Genomic DNA, 19,320 nt, shown 5'->3' with positions numbered 1-19,320 from the left:
TTGTTCCAAATTTCATCTAAACCTACCTAACCCACGTCACTCCATTTACTTTGCCCATCTCCTCAGCATGCTTATTTTCTATTTCTCTATCCATTTTTCTTAGTATATATTACTGTCCTATCAAAATACACCGCTCTTGTCTCAACTGCAATATCCACAAAAGTGGGTTCATCAACTATGTCTCATCATGCCTATTGCAAAGTTCTTCTGTAGACAAAGTAAAGGTTGGCTGAGTTAAAGTTAGTGTATATGCTTCTGTATGAACACTGGGAAATGAAAATAAGGATGCAGAAAACGTCTGGGTTGCAAGAAAAATTGTTTGCTCATCATTTTACTGGTTTATTTTTGTTTCACTTTTAACATATGACTTCAGTGACCGCCTGCCAACCAATGTCAGGCTTCTCAACACAGGAATCATATCCCCAGGGGTCATTTATTTTATTGAAAAGTTTCAGGGAAAATTTTAAAGATAAAGTAGTTATTTATGTGTAAATAAACAGAGCAAAAAATTCACGTGATTTTAAAGATATACTATGAAACTCCTAAAAAAACTTGATACTTGTAGTCCATTTCATGGGTAAAAGAACGCTATTTTTAAAAAAGAATAGACTATTTTAAAAAGCAGCTTTAGGTTTACTTAAAAATTGAGCAGAAACTACAAAGTTCTCATATACCCTTTTCCCTTTCTCCCTCCCCCACAAACCCTGAAACACACAGCTTCCCCTATTATTAACGTGCATTTCCCCTATTATTAACACTTGCATTAGTGTGGTATGCTTGTTGACAAAACTGATGAACCAATAGTGATACATTATGATTAACTAAAACCCACAGTTTACAGTAGAATCCATTCTTTGTGCTGTTCATTCTATGGTGTTGACAAATGCATAATGTCAAGTATCCACCATCACAGTGTCACACAGGATGGCTTCACTGCTCTAAACACCGGCCGTGCTCTGCCTATTCATCCCTCCCCTCCTCCCCCGAGAACGCTGATTTTGTTGTCCTCTTCTACTAAGGGCAATTTTGGGTGGAAAAGCAGGGGAAGCACTGACCTACATCATAAATTGAAAAGTCTTTGCGTGGCATTCAAGGCCCTCCCTGACAGTCTGACTTGCTTTTTCAGTGTCATTTTCCACTCGGGATCCCAGACCTCACCCCCATTCTCATCAGTCCTGTGCTTGGGCGCATCACACTGTGTGCCCAGGGCAGACACTCTGCACTGTCTAGTCGCTCATCTCCGTTCACGCTGCTTCCTGAAGCTGCTCTCCTCCTCCTGTCCCTCATCACCACCCGTCACAATTCCCGTCTGTCTTTCCCATGGTAGTGGGGAATCCCACACTGGTCCAAATGCCACTTTCTCCATGAAACCTTCCACGAATTCTCCAACTTAAAAACACTCTCCATTCTCCGTGTTCCCACAGCACTGAGTACCTCTCTTTCACTCTGCTATAATTATTTGGATAAATATCTCCTCTGTTAGATTTCCAGTTCTGGAGCAAAGGACAGTGTCTTATTATTCTGTTTTCCTTTTAGACCTTATGCATAGTTGTTGTTTACTAAATGCTTGCCAACTGAATGATCATATTTTATAGGGAAGGACAGAACAAGTATTCATTTTTCTGTGAAAATGGAAAAAATAAAGATACTTTCTCAGTGGTTTAGTTTTGCTAAGACTTAAGCTCCCCAGAAAAGATGTAATCTTCAATATCATAAATAAAATACAGTTTAAGCTGTAACTCCTCCTCTCAACAACGTATACTCAAGTTTTTCTCTTCTGATAATTGCAGGAGGAAGATTAGGGTACTGTAAACTTTTTTTCTACATAGAAAGGACAAAGTAAGAAAGAAAAACAGTTTGCCTCTTCATCTCTATGAAAACAAATTATCCCAGTACACACTTTCCTTCCCCTCTTTCCCTTCTCCCTGTCCTCTTACTCTGGGACATCTTGACCTAAACAATATTACTCCACGGGGGCCATGGTTACTGGGAGGCACAGTGGTTCCCTAGACATTTTATTTTGACTTAAAGATGGGGTCCAGGGAGCCTGCTTCTAATTTTGTCTCCAGAAAACATAAGCTACTGTTTCTGCCAAGCTGTAAGTTGAGTAGGTGTTTTTCGTTACTCCACGCAATTACTCATGAAAGAACAAATGAACAAAAATGCTTGCGTGGACAACAGTCCTTCTCAGGGATAAGTAACAGTGTCTTAACTTTCCAGCTGGGTGACAGGAGTGCATTGCGTCAGGCACATCATTAATTTCACAGCCTTTGGTGTGTTTCAAGCAGGCGGGAGTCTTGAGGCAGACACTGCGGGGAAGGACACAGACGTGTGCCATTTATCTCAGACCTTCACCTTGGCTTTAAACTCTACGATACTCAATGAGCAGACTTCACAACACGCCGAAGTATAATGTAGTTCAAACAAAAAGACGTATCAGCAAAAACACAGCAACTTCTCTCACCTGAGAGGCATCATTATTCGGGAGTACGGAAGTGGGTCAGAAAAGATGTTAAACGATAAAAATCAAGCACTAAAACTACACAGTTTACCTTTGGGGTTCTACGTTGTCCCTTATGAAAAGAAAAGAAAAACTTCTACTAGAATGTCTGGAGAAATGCTGTGCCTCCTTAATAATGACATTAGCTAATATTAATAGAACCCTAAATCTCTGCTAAGTATTATACCAAATACAATGCTTGGACTGTCTCACTGAATGCTCACAATGGCCCTATGAGGTGGGTACACTTATAAATCCCCTTAAAGAAGAGGAAACTGAGGCACAGTTATGGAAATAACTTGCCTAAGACCACCCAGCTACTAAGGAGTACAGCTGGGTTATGAACCCAGATGGCCTAAAGCTCCACAGCCCGCACACGTGACTTTCTAAACTTAATACTGATTAGAAAAACAAATCTCTTCCTGATCTTCTAGTTATATATTAAATAACAATTAATTTAGACGAACCTTCGCTGAACACCTATGATGTGCCAGGTACAGGGGGCTGGGGATGCACTATGAAGGGTGAGTAATTCTCAAATGGAAGCTTCACTGGAGAAACATGTTAAGCTGAACAAGAGTGGGTGCAGGAAAGAGCCTTTCCTACATGTCTAAAACTTAGTAGCCTTGTTGGAAGTGACCTTAGAAAGATACATAATCACCGATTTTTTTCAATCTCTTCTCATTTGTTTCAGTTCAAGGTCATGGTACTCATAAATATTATTCATCCAGCCCCTCCTTATTGATCTATTCAAATCACTTTGCAGTGTAAACTGAGCTGTGAATTTCCTAATTCCTCTCCTGTTACAAGAGCCGATATCCAGAGACAAAAATCACTCTGAAATGTCAGAGCAGAAAGGGCGTTTTGGAGATAACCTAAGCTCCTCATCTGGCAGTTGAAGAAAACCAGGCAAAGCGATGTGCTCAGGAGCTCAGGGCCAGAGGCCAAGTCCACGAGAGTCCAGGTTCTCTGTCTCCTACCCCTCGCATCCTCCACACTGCATTACGAAGTTGTTACCATGTGTAAATACGTTGAAAAGGGGACTTTTTAACCTATACCAATTTTCACAGACCCAGACTTTTTGGTCTTAACTAACACACAGGAATGACATCAAATTTATGAAGGAAAAAATGTCTCATGCAAGGAGCCATTTACTGGTTGACAAATTGGAATTAAAGAAATTGGTAGTAGAATTTGTTTCTAACAAAAGTAATAAATTCCGAATTCATCAAAAGGTTTAGGGAACAGTCTCATAAAGTGAGCATCGTATCTGCCCAAGTCTTTACATAATAAATACAGATGTATGTATTTGTTTGTTTGTTCATTGCAGGTTGCTGTTCTGAACATTAACAACTGAAGATGGAGAGCTAGTAGCGAGTTAGAAGCCCTGGGTTTGAATCCTGACCTCTTTCTTGTCAATTTTGTGATCTCTTTATCCCTAATTATCCCCATCTGTAAATAAGCATACTGCCGACCTCACAGAATTGTTGTGAAGATTCAGTTAAATAATACATGTAAAGCATGCAGCATAGGGCCAGACAGTAAGTTCTCCATAAATGTAATTATTGGTAGTCGTGGTAACTTTTGTCACCAGGGTAACCAGAGTACTAGAATCATGTAAAAGGTAGGCTAAACGCTCCCCAACGCTACCACTAGGGGACAGGAAAAGGAAGAAACAGCAGCAAAGTCCCATTGTTCAAACAGGATTACGCCTAAAACAGATGTCCTGTTTTAAAGGCCTCTGCAAAAGGAGAGTCCACAGCCTCTCTGGGTTACTCATTCCAATGCTAAGTTGCTCTTCTGTAGCCAGGAAAGTCTATGTCTTATCTGGCATTTCCCCAACTGTGTTATACATATGTTAATGATGTTCCTTTTAAAATAATTAAAAAGAAAAAAATTCTGGTGGGCAAATAAACTTAGGAAATGCTAGGTGAAGCCAGTTTAAATGGGTCTATTGCAGGACTTCTTAGAATTATATGCTAATAATCCATGAGAATATACAAAAGAGAGGGGAGGGTACGGCATACAACGTTTGAGGAGTTTACCATCTGATGGAATAGTTTGTGAAATGATGGTCTAACCTATGTTGTTGGAGTTTGTAAGTTTTTCTTTCATTTTCTAAACATACAGGTATCATCCTCTGCATACTTGTCCTTTACCACATGTACTTGAAAAGTTTTATTAAGTTGTCCCTTAGGTTTTCTTTAACTTTAGAGTGACTAAGGGCAAGGATTTATGTTGGTTAAAACAATGAGAGAAAGGATTTCTAACTTAAACCACAGAGAAAGGAATCACTGCAAAGACTAATGCTCCTTTTACAGAGACTATCCTAAAAGCCTCCAGACAGGAAAAAAAAAAAAAAAAAAAAAGTCCCTTATAAAAGGGTCAGGAATCAGAATGACACTGAACTGCCCAAGAGGCAGCACCGGAAGCTGGAAAATCAACAGAGCAGTATTTTCAAAATTCAAAGAAAAAAATTATTTCCAACTTAGAATTTTATATTCAGCCAAACCATCACTCAAGTGTAAGAGGAGAATAAAGACATTTTCAGAAATATAAGACCTCAAGAAAAAGTCACCTCCCATGTGTTTTTCCCCAGAGTTCTACACCAGAACAAAAAGGAAACATGGGATCCAGGAAGCAAAGGATTGAGGCACAGGAGAGAGGTGGGAGGAAGACCCAGGACAACAGATCCTGAGCAGAACCTGTTCCTTGAGAAAACGGATCGGAGGATGGCGGTGGCCTCATGAGATTCCCTGAGAAACCGCAATGCCTGAGATGTGCAAATGCCCACTTTGAGGGAGAGTTTGAGAATGAACTAGTGACAGGTATGGAGAAAAGGAACAACAACAAAAGTGAGTAATTACTAATTAAAAAAAAAAAAAAAAGAATGATTAACTCCAGAAAAACAAACAGCTATTCAGGGTCAGAAGTAAAACTGTAGGGCCTTTCCTGCTGGTCCAGTGGTAAAGAATCTGCCTTCCAACGCAGGGGACGCGAGTTTGATCCCCCAAACTAAGCCCGCGCCCCAACACGAGAGCCCGTGAGCCACCAGCTACAGAGCCCACGCACCCTGGAGCCCACGCGCCACAACTAGAGAGGAGCCTGCGTGCTGCAATGAAGACCCGACGCAGCCAAAAAAAAGTAAAACTGCAGTATACTGTCCGGCTCAATTGTAAGCACACTTCCAAAATTACTGCGATGTTAACACAGACAACTAATTTCACCTAAAATTACGAATAACCAACTGTGAGGGTGGGGTGCGGGAGAGGAGAAGTGTACGTTTTGGGAAAGGGAGTGTGATGGCAAAGGGCTAAATTCTTATCTTCTGCAGCAGTAAGTCAGTGGGTAATGAACACAATTTTAAAAATAGCAGTATAAGCATGTTAAACATACAGCAGTAAAAACCAGGAGACATGTTTTAAAAACTTAAAAATCATTGCCTCTGAGAAGTGGGAACTAGGTGTAGGTTGAAGATTGTGGATCTTCATTCAAAGCTTTGTACTACAATCTGACTTCTAAAACTGTGTACAAATATTACTTTGATAAAAGTAAAAATTAAGTTAAATATCTTTGAACTGCAGTATTTTCCCATGATTTCACCTAACAGAGGGAGTAAATATATTCCTTGCCTGTTTCCCAGTCCTCTTAAAGGACTTATCATGCAATAACCTGGAAAAGTAGAGAGAATTTTAATGTAGTTTCAAGTAAAATAAAGGAGTATCAGAAAATATTTTTGATACTTGACCAACAGATGACTGTCCTTGTGACTCAAGCATTTAAAAAATAAATTCTATCAATTCATTTCTTTTCCTTCACTGGTATCATGAGTTTTAATTAGCAAAGGAAGAAAAAGACTCTGGACTCCATTAGCAGAAGTATAGTTTAATAGTAGCTAATTATTTCTAGGCACGTATCGTATGACAGGCACTGTACCTTAGACCCATTACATACGTAATTTATAATTTGTTAATGTATGTATAATTTAGAAATGTACATATAGTAATATAACTTACATATATAAATAGTCCTATGGGTTGTAAATAATTATAATTACTACCCAATAGACTAAAAACATTAGACAGAAAGAGGTAAGTGATTTGCCCAATACAACTAATAGGTATTGGAACCGGGGTTTGAATTCTGTTATGGTTTCTCTGAACAGAGAACCTCTTATTTTGGACACCAGGAATTAAGAAAAGGATTAAAATTCCTTAGTGTGGAATTTTAGTGGATTCCTTAGTGTGTCATTTGTTTCTTTAATATAAGAAAATATGTTTTCATTGTGTTGTCTACTTAAACTATATTACAAACCAAATTCAGTGCTTCTGTCCTGGTGATACTCCCATCGATAGCCTTGGCAGAGGTTGAAAGCATTCTAATACGTATCCTTATATGCACATTTCTTTATAAAAAGCCAGAAGGTCTCATAGCAAATTTCCAAATTCAGACCAACAAAGGGCATATGATCAGCTTTAGAGAAGACCATGTTAGTTTATGCTTTCTAAAAATTCATTTTCTCTTGCTTGGGCCACGTCTTGTTTAGATAGCTTGCTTAATCCAGTCCTGAGGTATCAGGGGACAGGAAAGATGATAGGATCATGCCCTCATCCAGAATGATTGTTTCTTCCGCTACCTTAGCTGGAGATTCAAGTCCTCTTTCTCATCATGGTCAAACTAGTTCAAGGTTGGTTCTTCTGCTAAAACCACCTTCACATGTTTCTAAAAGGAGACTTACTAAAAACTAGTCAGGACTAAGGCTAAATCTGTTGAACAGTTAGTTACTCTGGTTTAGCTGAAACTCTAGTCTTGCCTAGCACACACCAGCAGCCAGCGAAGACTGGTACTTAGGTCAGAAAAAAGGAACTGGAATGTTTCCCCCTGGCCAGCTCCTTCCGCGCAATTTGGTTTTGGTTTTGCAGTGACAGGGGAAGGAAAATGGGAGAGAGGAGACCGAATGGAAAGGAAAAAAAATGCAAGGAATCCTCCACAAGTTTGTAGCTACTTAGAAAGGAGGGAGCCACCAAAGATCTGCCAAAGGACTGTTTCTCCTTGCTTTGTCCACCCGTCAACCACTGTAAGGGACCTCCTGCAACCAGGAAGAGATAGAGTGGGTAGGTGTTTTTAAAGAAAACTTTACTACTGAAGCATCTCTAATAGCCTGAAATTATGCTAGAGGGGAAAGCTGGCCTTACTCAGAGTTGTTTAGTCTGGCAAAGTGAGTGATACACTACGCTTCTGTTTACTCTTTTGTTTTCAATTTACTGTGCCAAGCACTCTTAATGAGAAGACAATGGTCTTAAGCTACACAAACTCTGAGAACAAAAGTGTCAGAACAGATGTAGCCAGATCACTTGTGGTTATGGGATGAAGTGCAGATTTTCACTAGCTATACTATATATTATCTTAAAACATATTGCCATGTGATATTAAAATATTCTTAGTAAGCATTTTTCATTCTAAGTCCTCCTCCTGAGCCATTATAGCATTATCAAAAATATTCTACATGAACACATTTGATACAACACAACACTCATCCATGAGTTCAAAAAACCTCTTCACTAGGAAGGGTGAGAAACTTCATTAATCTGATAAAGAACAGCTATTTAAAAGAGACAAAAAACCTAAAGTAGCCATCATACTTGACAGTGAAATATCTAAGCTTTCCTTCTGAGATCAGGAATAAGATGAGGATACTAGTTATCGTTAACACTATAACACTAACAATCCAACAACAACAACAACAACAAAAAGACACAGAATTAGAAAAGTAGAAATAAAACTAACATTACTCACAGATGACATGATTGTATAAAAAATAAATAAAACCATTACAGTTAAAAGGAGAATTTAGCAAAGTTCCTGGATATAAGGTTGATATTAAAAAATCAACTATATTTCTATAAGCCAGCAACAAACAGAAAATGTCATTTTAAAATGATGTTTACAATAGCATCAAAACCATCAAATACCTAGGGAAAAAATCTAGCAAAATATGAGTACAATCTCTATGCTGAAAACTCAAAAGTATATTGAAAAATATCTAAATAAATGAAGGGATATATCATGTTCATGGGCTGGAAGGCTCAGTATTACAAAGCTGTCAATTCTCCACATTTATCTATAGATTCAGAACAATTCCAATCAAAATCCTAGCATTTTTGTCTGGAAACTGACATGTTGAGCCTAAAATTTATGTGGATATTTAAAGGGCCAAGACTAGCCGGGGCAATCTTGAAGAGAAGAAAAATGCTGGAGGACTTATACTACCAGATACCAGAACCAATGATAAAGCTACAGTCATTAAGACCAGATGTTGGTTGGTGCAAAGATAGAAAAATAGACCAATGCAACCAATGCAAGCCCACAATCAATGCCACATGTAAACGGTCACCTAGTTTATGAAAAAATGTCACTGTAGCAGGGCAAGGATAATATTTTCAGTAAGCAGAGTAGGTAAACTGGATATCCATATAGAGGAAAAAAAGGTTCAACCCCTACCTTATACCATACACAAAAATCAATTTCATGTGAACTGCAGATCTCAGTGTGAAATATTAAACAAAAGAGCATTAAAAATAAAAACTAGGACAATGCCTTATCAACCTTGGAATAGGCAAAGATTTATTCAACAGGATATAAAAAGCACTGACCATAAAAGAAAAATGTGATACACTGGACTATATTAGGATTAAAAACTGTTCATTAAGTGAATAAAAAAGCAACAGAGTGGGAGAAGGTATCTGCAATACACATATTTGACAAAGTTCGCTTTAAAACTCATATCTAAAGTACCTGATATAAAAATAGGCAAAAGACTTGATCAGGTACTTTGCAAAAGAGGATAGCCAAATGGACAACAAATATTTTAAAAGGTGCTTAACTTTACAGTCATCAGAAAAAGGGAAATAAAAATTAGAAATAAAAATTACAAGATGATACCACCACTTACCCACCAGAGTGATAAAATGAAAAAGATAGAAAATGCCAAGAACCAGGAAAGATGTGGAGTGAATGAAACACTCAGACACTGCTGGTGGAGGTATACACTGGTACAGCCGCATTCAGAACCGTTTGGTAGTGACTCAAGGCTGAACACGTCCTACAGCCCAAGTATATATCTAACAAAAAGTGTATACTTGTTCACTGAAAGACCAATACGAGAGTGCTCACAGTTGTACTGTTTGCAATACTGAAAACCACCTGAATGCCCATCATCAGTAGGGTAGGAAGATATATTGTGATATATTCGCACAGTGAAATACCATACAGTAATGAGAATGAAGGGCAATTACACTCAGTAATGTGATTAATCTAACAAACAAGTACTGAGCAAAAGAATCCAGATACAAAAGAGTAAACCATGTATGATTCTACTTACATAAAATTCAAAAACAGGCAAAACTAATCTATGGGTTAGAAATTAGAATAGTCAGAGGGCTTCTGGAATGCTGGTATTGTTCTGTTCTTTATCTGGGTGCAAATTACACAAGTATGTTCATTTGTGAAATGATTTACACATTTTCTCTAATAAAAAGGTTAAATAAGAGAGATGTTTCATATGGGTCCGGGGAGTCGGGGTTGATAGAAGCAAACGTTAAGACCAATTACATAGCCAGCAAAAACTCTTCCATTTGTATTACAAAGGATTGGTGTAGAATTTCCAGGGCACTCATTTGACAATTTTCCTAGTCAGAAGTTGTAAAACTGTATTGAAATGAGTCTTAATAAACTACCTATTTTTAAAACTGGCTTCCTTGTACAATAAAGGCTAGATACATATTTAACCAAGGTTCTCGAATCAGTGTAAACAAGGCAGGTAAAAATTCACAGGGTGCACACTTCATCCTAAGGAATGAGTATTAGAAGTTATGTTTTTGCTTTAGATATGTTTGGCCTTTTCTGTTTTACAAGAACCCCGTATTTTTTTTTTAAACAACGCAGGAAATCTTTTTCCAAAAACTAATGCCTACATTAGGAGTCCCGTGTTTGGGAAGTTAATGTGCTTGGAACAGTTGAGTTGTCTTTTGAGACATTCCATTTAAGTGAAATAAATCAACAGGTTAAATCCAAGCTACCAACTTTATGCTAATTATTTAACTCTTCTCTGTATCAACAATCTACTTTATAAACCTTGTTCCTTACAAGAGTCATCATTATATTTTACTATGGTGTTTCTCTTCCCAAAACTTCTCCTTGTTTTACTTTTCTTGGGCATTTTTCTTTCTCAATATCTTAATCTCAGTACATGCTCAGTCAGTAATACAAAACCAAAACCACCTCAAATCAAGATAACCAATGACCTAAAACTATGTGCAAGGTATTTTTCAGGCCCCACAAGAAATACATTATAGTGTAGTTCTTGAGATCGAAAAGTTACCAAGATGAAAGATGTTTGATAACAGAAGAAAGTACAGAGAAAAAAAGTGCTCTAAAAACATCGAGGAGACAGAGACTCACACATTCTGAAATAATCGGGGATATCGCCTCAGTAGAGATGGGTTTTGAATTATGAGGGCCCAGTGGAGTGATTGGGATTTGGATTATTACTGATAAAGGTATTCCAAGGAAAATATACTTGTCTCCATCATCCAGCATGGCCCTTCTATGACCTGAGTTTATTTAAGCAATAATAACAAAATGAATATAACACCAAAGAGGATTAGATTTCATGTAGGACAGACACTTGCAAATTGGATTGGTTTCTCCTGGTCAGTTGTTTGTACCTTGTAATTGGCTAGAGGTGTATTGTATCAATGGCAAAGAGATTTCTTCGTAAATGGGAAAAATTTCTATGTGAACCTGGCCATGATTAGGTCAAACTCACACCTTTGGATCTTTTTAGCATCATACTTTAATCAACTAAGCAAACTTGCCCAGTCTACATAATAGGTTTTTAATTTTTTTTTTGGCAGTGCGGCACGTGGGATCTTAGTTCCCCGATCAGGGATTGAACCTGGGCCCTCAGCAGTGAGAATGCAGAGTCCTAACCACTGGGACACCAGGCAATTCCCAATAGGTCTTTAATTTTTAAAAGTAAACTAAAGGCAGGGTTTTAGGTAAAGTGTAAGACAATAGTAAAATAATATCCAATTATCTTACATTAAAAATATTTAATTGCTAACGCAAAGCAAAAAAATAAGAATAATGAATATTTTACTTACTCCAAAAGAAGTAAGGGGAACCATCGTGTTCACATGTCTGAAACATGTGAAGGGTATCAGAACTTCTGTTCTGTTACTAAGTTTTGTCACTGGCTCTTTGCAAAACAAGAAATTGAACCTTGGTTTCTTTCTTCTAGAACTATGATTAATAATAAGTATCTTTCAGATAATATCTAAATATTCTGAAAAAAATTCTAAGGAAAAGATTGGAAGAGTGTAAGAAGTAACTCTGACCTAATTAACTATGGAAATAGAAAATTTTTGATAGTATGGATAATGAAAATCTGTATCATCCCAAAGTGTAACTTCCGTTTTAGAGGTGAGAAGACAAAACTAACATTTGTTGGACACTGATTACATACCAGACACTGCTCTAAGTGCTTTATATATTGGATATTAGTTACTTAACCAAGTAAGGTACTTTTCTGCTAGCAAATAAGCCTCTTGAAGTTCAAATGAATATTGAAGTATCAAAAGGTAGGCAGACTTGCAAAAGAAGCCAGGCATTTGGATAATTCACAAACTTATAACATTCAAATTAATATTCAACTAATGATATTCAAACCAATGGAGGGCCATGGTGCAAATAACTCTAAATAACAGGTAATTCAAAATATATTTGTACCTGGTTTTTAGCATATACTATAATATTGTTGCTTATATTAACATCAGTTTTAGAATATTATTCAGTGTACACTAAACTTTTGTTTTTATACACTAAACAGATTCCAGTGCCTGAACTCAGGAGAAGTACAGCAAGGGATCAGCATGGTCTCAATAAGTCAGCAAGAACTTATTAGTTACCTATTATGTGTTAGATACTGGTGGAATATAGGCGAGAATAAAACTTGGATCTTATCCTCAGTGACTATATAATTTGGCTTAGGTAATATATAAAACAGAAAACAATATCAGGCAGTCTCCAATTAAGGTCTAAATACTGTGATACAGGCCAAAAATGCTAGAGGATTTTATTCTTTCATTTAATAAGTATTATTGAGCCCCTCTATTCACTGAGCATGTTCTAGGCAGTTGGGATGCACCAGTGGGTGAGCAAACTAGACAAAGATCTCTGTCCTCATGGCGTTAATGTGCTAGTGAGATAAAACGGACAATAAACAATAAATACGGGCTTCCCTGGTGGTACAGTGGTTAAGAATCCGCCTGCCAGTGCAGGGGACACAGGTTTGAGCCCTGGTCCGGGAGGATCCCACATGCCGCGCAGCAACTAAGCCCGTGCACCACAACTACTGAGCCTGCGCTCTAGAGCCCGTTAGCCACAACTACTGAGCCCATGTGCCACAACTACTGAAGCCCGTGCGTCTACAGCCTGTGCTCCGCAACAAGAGAAGCCACCGCAGTAAGTCTGCGCACCGCAACGAAAGAGTAGCCCCCGCTCGCCGCAGCTAGAGAAAGTTCACGCACAGCAACGAAGACCCAACACAGCCAAAATTAAATAAGTAAATAAATTTAAAAATAAATAAATAAAATAAACAATAAAAACGATGATCAAATAAATTATATGGCAGGCTGGAAGTTGAGGACTGCTTAGAAATAAGCAAACGTAGAGCAGGGGGGAGGGGAAGGGCAGTGGGGAGGACAGATAATTCAATAAGGGGTCAAGGCAGTGCTCACTCGAAGGTGAGAGCTGAGCAGTGATTAGAAGGAGCTCAGAGTCAGCCAAGATGTCAGAGGAAGAGGGTTCCCAGAAGACGCAAGAGCTCGAGTGGCAGCACTAAGGCAGGAGCAAGTGTGAAACATGGGAGCAACAGCAAGGAGGCCAGTGTGTCTGGAGAGAGGGGAGGGGGGGACGCTGATGGCGTGGGGTGCAGGGCTTACGTGTCAGGAGAAGGGGAGTCACTGCAGGGTTGTGAGCAGAGGGACAGACCTGACTTCCATTTTAACGTGATCCCTCTGGATGCTGGGTTGAGACTAGGCTGTTGGGGGCAGAGGCAGGAAAACCTGTCAAGAGACTGGGAGAGCCCTCCAGGCAAGAGACAGTGGGTAGCTTGTATCAGACGCTGGCAGTGGAGTGGGGAGAAGACACATATTCCTGCAGGGGAGAGGGAGAGCGATTAACGGTAACGTATTCAGAGAGCAGACACTACTTGAACCTGACCTTGAAGGACAGAGAGAATTGGAACAGGTGGAAGAATTAGGAGAGGCGTTCCAGGACATGTTAGTTTTGGAGGCAAGAGTGAGTGTGGCTTGTTCTTGGGACAGTGATGTGAGTCTAATAAGAGCAAAGCAGGCCAGTCTCTGGGGTGTGGAGGGAAATAAGGTACATGAGGTGGAACCAGAATACAAAGAGCTCTGAATGCCAGTGTTCACACTGGTGCCTTGTATATATTGCAGGCGCTCAACACGTATTAGAAAACGGGTAATAAAGACAGGCTTTTAGGACCACTTATCTGGCAGATCGGATTGGCTGGCTGAGAGTTTCTCATTTAGCTCAGCTAGAAGGCCATACAGAAATCCTGGCATGAGGTAATGAGGGATAATTCACATGTAGGTAATTGACAGTTGGCTGTTTTAAATCTACTTTCTAATGCAAACCATTCGCTACTTGTGGGAACCTCAATCTTGTGTTGGCAATCCCTTACTCAAAAAAAAATTACGTGGGTCTAAAAAACTGTGTTCTCAAGCAGCCACGTGATCTTAATTCCCAGGTTATAAAAGTTGAATAGCAGTTGCTATCAAATACATGTGCAATGTCTGTGTCTCTAAATTAGTTACAGGTGCAAAATTGTCTACCAAAAACGTTAATCTCGTAGAGGTTTATAGAAACTAACTCCCACTCAGACAAGTCTGATTCATTTTCTACCACATATTTTCACAAATACTCAACAGTAGTAGGTGGACACAAGGCATTTTCTGGACAACTTTCTAATGCCTAATTAAGGGTATCCAAAGGAAGCTAAAATAACAGACACTTTGTGTCTGTTCTGATGATTGACTATAACTAAGAAATCTGCTTTGGTCAGATTTCCTCTGACACAAAGAATACATACCTTACTAAGAGCTATGATGATCTCAGAATTTCCTCCAGCTCATCTTATTCAAGGTATAAGTGAGAATGCTACAAAGGTAATAATCTATGACAACCTCTATCAGAGGTATAAAAATTGTTCTTCACTTAACGACCCATGTTTTACACTGCAATTAACAGTTTATATGGATAATTGCTGTTGGGTAGCAATTCATCATACGGAGAACACGATCATCTAAGGCAATTTTCACTGTCTCAGAAGAAAACAATCATCGCTCTCATTTAGGCACAAAGAATGACTTAACTTTTGGATATTCAATCTTTTCATAGATAAATGTTAATAAAAGTGGGAAGTAATTCCCCCCTTTAAAAACATCAGACATGGAGAGGGGGCAAGATGGCGGAAGAGTAAGACGCGGAGATCACCTTCCTTCCCACAGATACAGCAGAAATACATCTACACGTGGAACTGCTCCTACAGAACACCCACTGAACGCTGGCAGAAGACGTCAGACCTCCCAAAAGGCAAGAAAATCCCCACGTACTTGGGTAGGGTAAAAAGAAAAAAGAAATAACAGAGACAAAAGAATAGGGACGGGACCTGCGCCAGTGGGAGGGAGTCGTGAAGGAGGAAAGGTTTCCAGGCACTAGGAAGCCCCTTTGCGGGCAGAGACTGCGGGTGGCAGAGGGGGGAAGCTTCGGAGCCGCGGAGGAGAGCGCAGCCACAGGGGTGCGGAGGGCAAAGCGGAGAGACTCCCGCACAGAGGCTCGGCGCCAACCAGGACTCACCAGCCCGAGAGGCTTGTCTGCTCACTCGCCAGGGCAGGCGGGGGCTGGGAGCTGAGGCTCGGGCTTTGGTGCTAGCCGGGAGGGAGTCCGGGAAAAAGTCTGCAGCTGCCGAAGAGGCAAGAGACTTTTTCTTGCCTCTTTGTTTCGCGGCGCGCAAGGAGAGGGGATTCAGAGCGCTGCCTAAACGAAATCCAGAGACGGGTGCGAGCCGCGCGGCTATCAGCGCGGATCCCACAGCAACAGGGGCGCAGAGGGAAAAACGGAGAGATTCCCGCACAGAGGCTCAGCGCCGAGCAGTGCTCACCAGCCCGAGAGGCTTGTCTGCTCACCCGCGGGGGCAGGCGGGGCTGGGAGCTGAGGTGCGGGCTTCGGTCGGATCGCAGGGAGAGGACTGGGGATGGCGGCGTGAACACAGCCTGAAGGGGTTGGCGTGCCGCGGCGAGCCGGGAGGGAGCCGGAGAGGAGGTCTGCAGCCGCCGAAGAGGCAAGAGACTTTTTCTTGCCTCTTTGTTTCGTGGCGCGCAAGGAGAGGGGATTCAGAGCGCCGCCTAGACGAACTCCAGAGGCGGGCGCGAGCCGCGGCTAACAGCGCGGACCCCAGAGACTGGTAGGAAACGCTAAGGCTGCTGCTGCCGCCACCAAGAAGCCTGTGTGCGAGCCCAGGTCACTCTCCACACTGCCCCTCCCGGGAGCCGGTGCAGCTCGCCACTGCCAGGCTCCCGTGATCCAGGGACAACTTCCCCGGGAGAACACACGGCGCGCCTCAGGCTGCTGCAACGTCACGACGCCTCTGACGCCGCAGGCTCGCCCCGCCTCCTCCGTACCGCTCCCTCCCCTGGCCTGAGTGAGCCAGAGCCCCCAAAGCAGCTGCTCCTTTAACCCCGTTCTGTCTGGGCGGGGAACGGACGCCCTCAGGCAACGTACATGCAGAGGCGGGTCCAAATCCAAAGCTGAACGCTGGGAGCTGTAAGAACAAAGAAGAGAAAGGGAAATCTCCCCCAGCAGCCTCAGAAGCAGCTGATTAAAGCTCCACAAACAACTTGATGTGCCTGCATCTGTTGAATACCTGAATAGACAACGAATCATCCCAAATTCAAAAGGTGGACTTTAGGAGCAGGATATATTAATTTCCCCTTTTCCTTTTTTTGTGAGTGTATATGTGTATGCTTCTGGGTGAGATTTTGTCTGTATACCTTTGCTTTCACCATCAGTCCTAGGGTTAGGTCCGTCCATTTTTTTTTTTTTACTTAAAAAAATTTTTTTTTTCCTAATATATGCTTTCTTAATAATTTTTTCCGTATTTTCTATTTTTAGAAATTAAAAATTTTTTTAATAAGTTTTTTCATATTTTTTATTTTAAAAAATTAAAAATTTTTTTTTAATAAATTTTTTTCTTAAAAATCTTTTTCTTATTTTTTACTATAAAAAAATTAATAAATCTATTTTTAAAAATTAAAAAAAAAATTTTTCTGAATACATTTACTCTTAATAATTTTTTTTCTTATTTTTTATTATAATAGCTTTATTTTATTTTATTTTATCCTCTTTTTATCTTTCTATTTTTTTCTCCCTTATATTCTGAGCTGTGTGGATGAAAGGCTCTTGGTGCTCCAGCCAGGCATCAGGGCTGTGCCTCTGAGGTGGGAGAGCCAACCTCAGGACACTGGTCCACAACAGACCTCCCAGCTCCACGTAATACCAAACGGCAAAAATCTCTCAGAGATCTCCATCTCAACATCAAGACCCAGCTTCACTCAACGACCAGCAAGCTACAGGGCTGGACACCCTATGCCAAACAACTAGCAAGACAGGAACACAGCCCCATCCATTAGCAGGGAGGCTGCCTAAAATCATAAGGCCACAGACACCCCAAAACACACCACCAGACGTGGACGTGCCCACCAGAAAGACAAGATTCAACCTCATCCACCAGAACACAGGCAATAGTCCCCTCCACCAGGAAGCCTACACAACCCACTGAACCAACCTTACCCACAGGGGACAGATACCAAAAACAACGGGAACTACGAACCTGCAGCCTGTGAAAAGGAGACCCCAAACACAGTAAGATAAGCAAAATGAGACGACAGAAAAACACACAGCAGATGAAGGAGCAGGGTCAAAACACACCAGACCTAACAAATGAAGAGGAAATAGGTAGTCTACCTGAAAAAGAATTCAGAATAATGATAGTAAGGATGATCCAAAATCTTGGAAATAGAATAGACAAAATGCAAGAAACATTTAACAAGGACGTAGAAGAACTAAAGAGGAACCAAGCAACGATGAAAAACACAATAAATGAAATTAAAAATACTCTAGATGGGATCAATAGCAGAATAACTGAGGCAGAAGAAAGGATAAGTGACCTGGAAGATAAAATGGTGGAAATAACTACTGCAGAGCAGGATAAAGAAAAAAGAATGAAAAGAACTGAGGACAGTCTCAGAGACCTCTGGGACAACATTAAACGCACCAACATTCGAATTATAGGGGTCCCAGAAGAAGAAGAGAAAAAGAAAGGGACTGAGAAAATATTTGAAGAGATTATAGTTGAAAACTTCCCTAATATGGGAAAGGAAATAGTTAATCAAGTCCAGGAAGCACAGAGAGTCCCATACAGGATAAACCCAAGGAGAAACACGCCAAGACACATATTAATCAAACTGTCAAAAATTAAATATAAAGAAAACATATTAAAAGCAGCAAGGGAAAAACAACAAATAACACACAAGGGAATCCCCATAAGGTTAACATCTGATCTTTCAGCAGAAACTCTGCAAGCCAGAAGGGAGTGGCAGGATATACTTAAAGTGATGAAGGAGAAAAACCTACAACCAAGGTTACTCTACCCAGCAAGGATCTCATTCAGATTTGATGGAGAAATTAAAACCTTTACAGACAAGCAAAAGCTGAGAGAGTTCAGCACCACCAAACCAGCTTTACAACAAATGCTAAAGGAACTTCTCTAGGCAAGAAACACAAGAGAAGGAAAACACCTACAATAACAAACCCAAAACATTTAAGAAAATGGGAATGGGAACATACATATCGATAATTACCTTGAATGTAAATGGATTAAATGCTCCCACCAAAAGACACAGACTGGCTGAATGGATACAAAAACAAGACCCATATATATGCTGTCTACAAGAGACCCACTTCAGACCTAGAGACACATACAGACCGAAAGTGAGGGGATGGAAAAAGATATTCCATGCAAATGGAAATCAAAAGAAAGCTGGAGTAGCAATTCTCATATCAGACAAAATAGACTTTAAAATAAAGAATATTATAAGAGACAAAGAAGGACACTATATAATGATCAAGGGATCGATCCAAGAGGAAGGTATAACAATTGTAAATATTTATGCACCCAACATAGGAGCACCTCAATACATAAGGCAAACACTAACAGCCATAAAAGGGGAAATCGACAGCAACACAATCATAGTAGGGGACTTTAACACCCCACTTTCATCAATGGACAGATCATCCAAAATGAAAATAAATAAGGAAACACAAGCTTTAAATGATACATTAAACAAGATGGACTTAATTGATATTTATAGGACATTCCACCCAAAAACAACAGAATACACATTTTTCTCAAGTGCGCATGGAACATTCTCCAGGATAGATCATATCTTGGGTCACAAATCAAGCCTTGGTAAATTTAAGAAAATTGAAATCGTATCAAGTATCTTTTCCGACCACAACGCTATGAGACTAGATATCAATTACAGGAAAAGATCTGTAAAAAATACAAACACATGGAGGCTACACAATACACTACTTAATAATGAAGTGATCACTGAAGAAATCAAAGGGGAAATCAAAAAATACCTAGAAACAAATGACAATGGAGATACGACGAC

The 19,320-nt window shown here is 40.0% G+C and overlaps 1 protein-coding gene across 5 annotated transcripts in view; it reads right to left on the bottom strand.

Annotated features, from left to right (window-relative positions):
* Positions 1-19,320, bottom strand: part of PPARG (peroxisome proliferator activated receptor gamma) — a 136,674-nt gene that overhangs the window by 50,985 nt on the left and 66,369 nt on the right. The gene's annotated exons all lie outside the window — the stretch shown is intronic.

The sequence above is a fragment of the Balaenoptera ricei genome, chromosome 11 (genome assembly GCF_028023285.1).
Source record: "Balaenoptera ricei isolate mBalRic1 chromosome 11, mBalRic1.hap2, whole genome shotgun sequence".
Lineage (NCBI taxonomy): Eukaryota > Metazoa > Chordata > Mammalia > Artiodactyla > Balaenopteridae > Balaenoptera > Balaenoptera ricei.
This window is presented reverse-complemented; position numbering and strand designations above follow the sequence as displayed.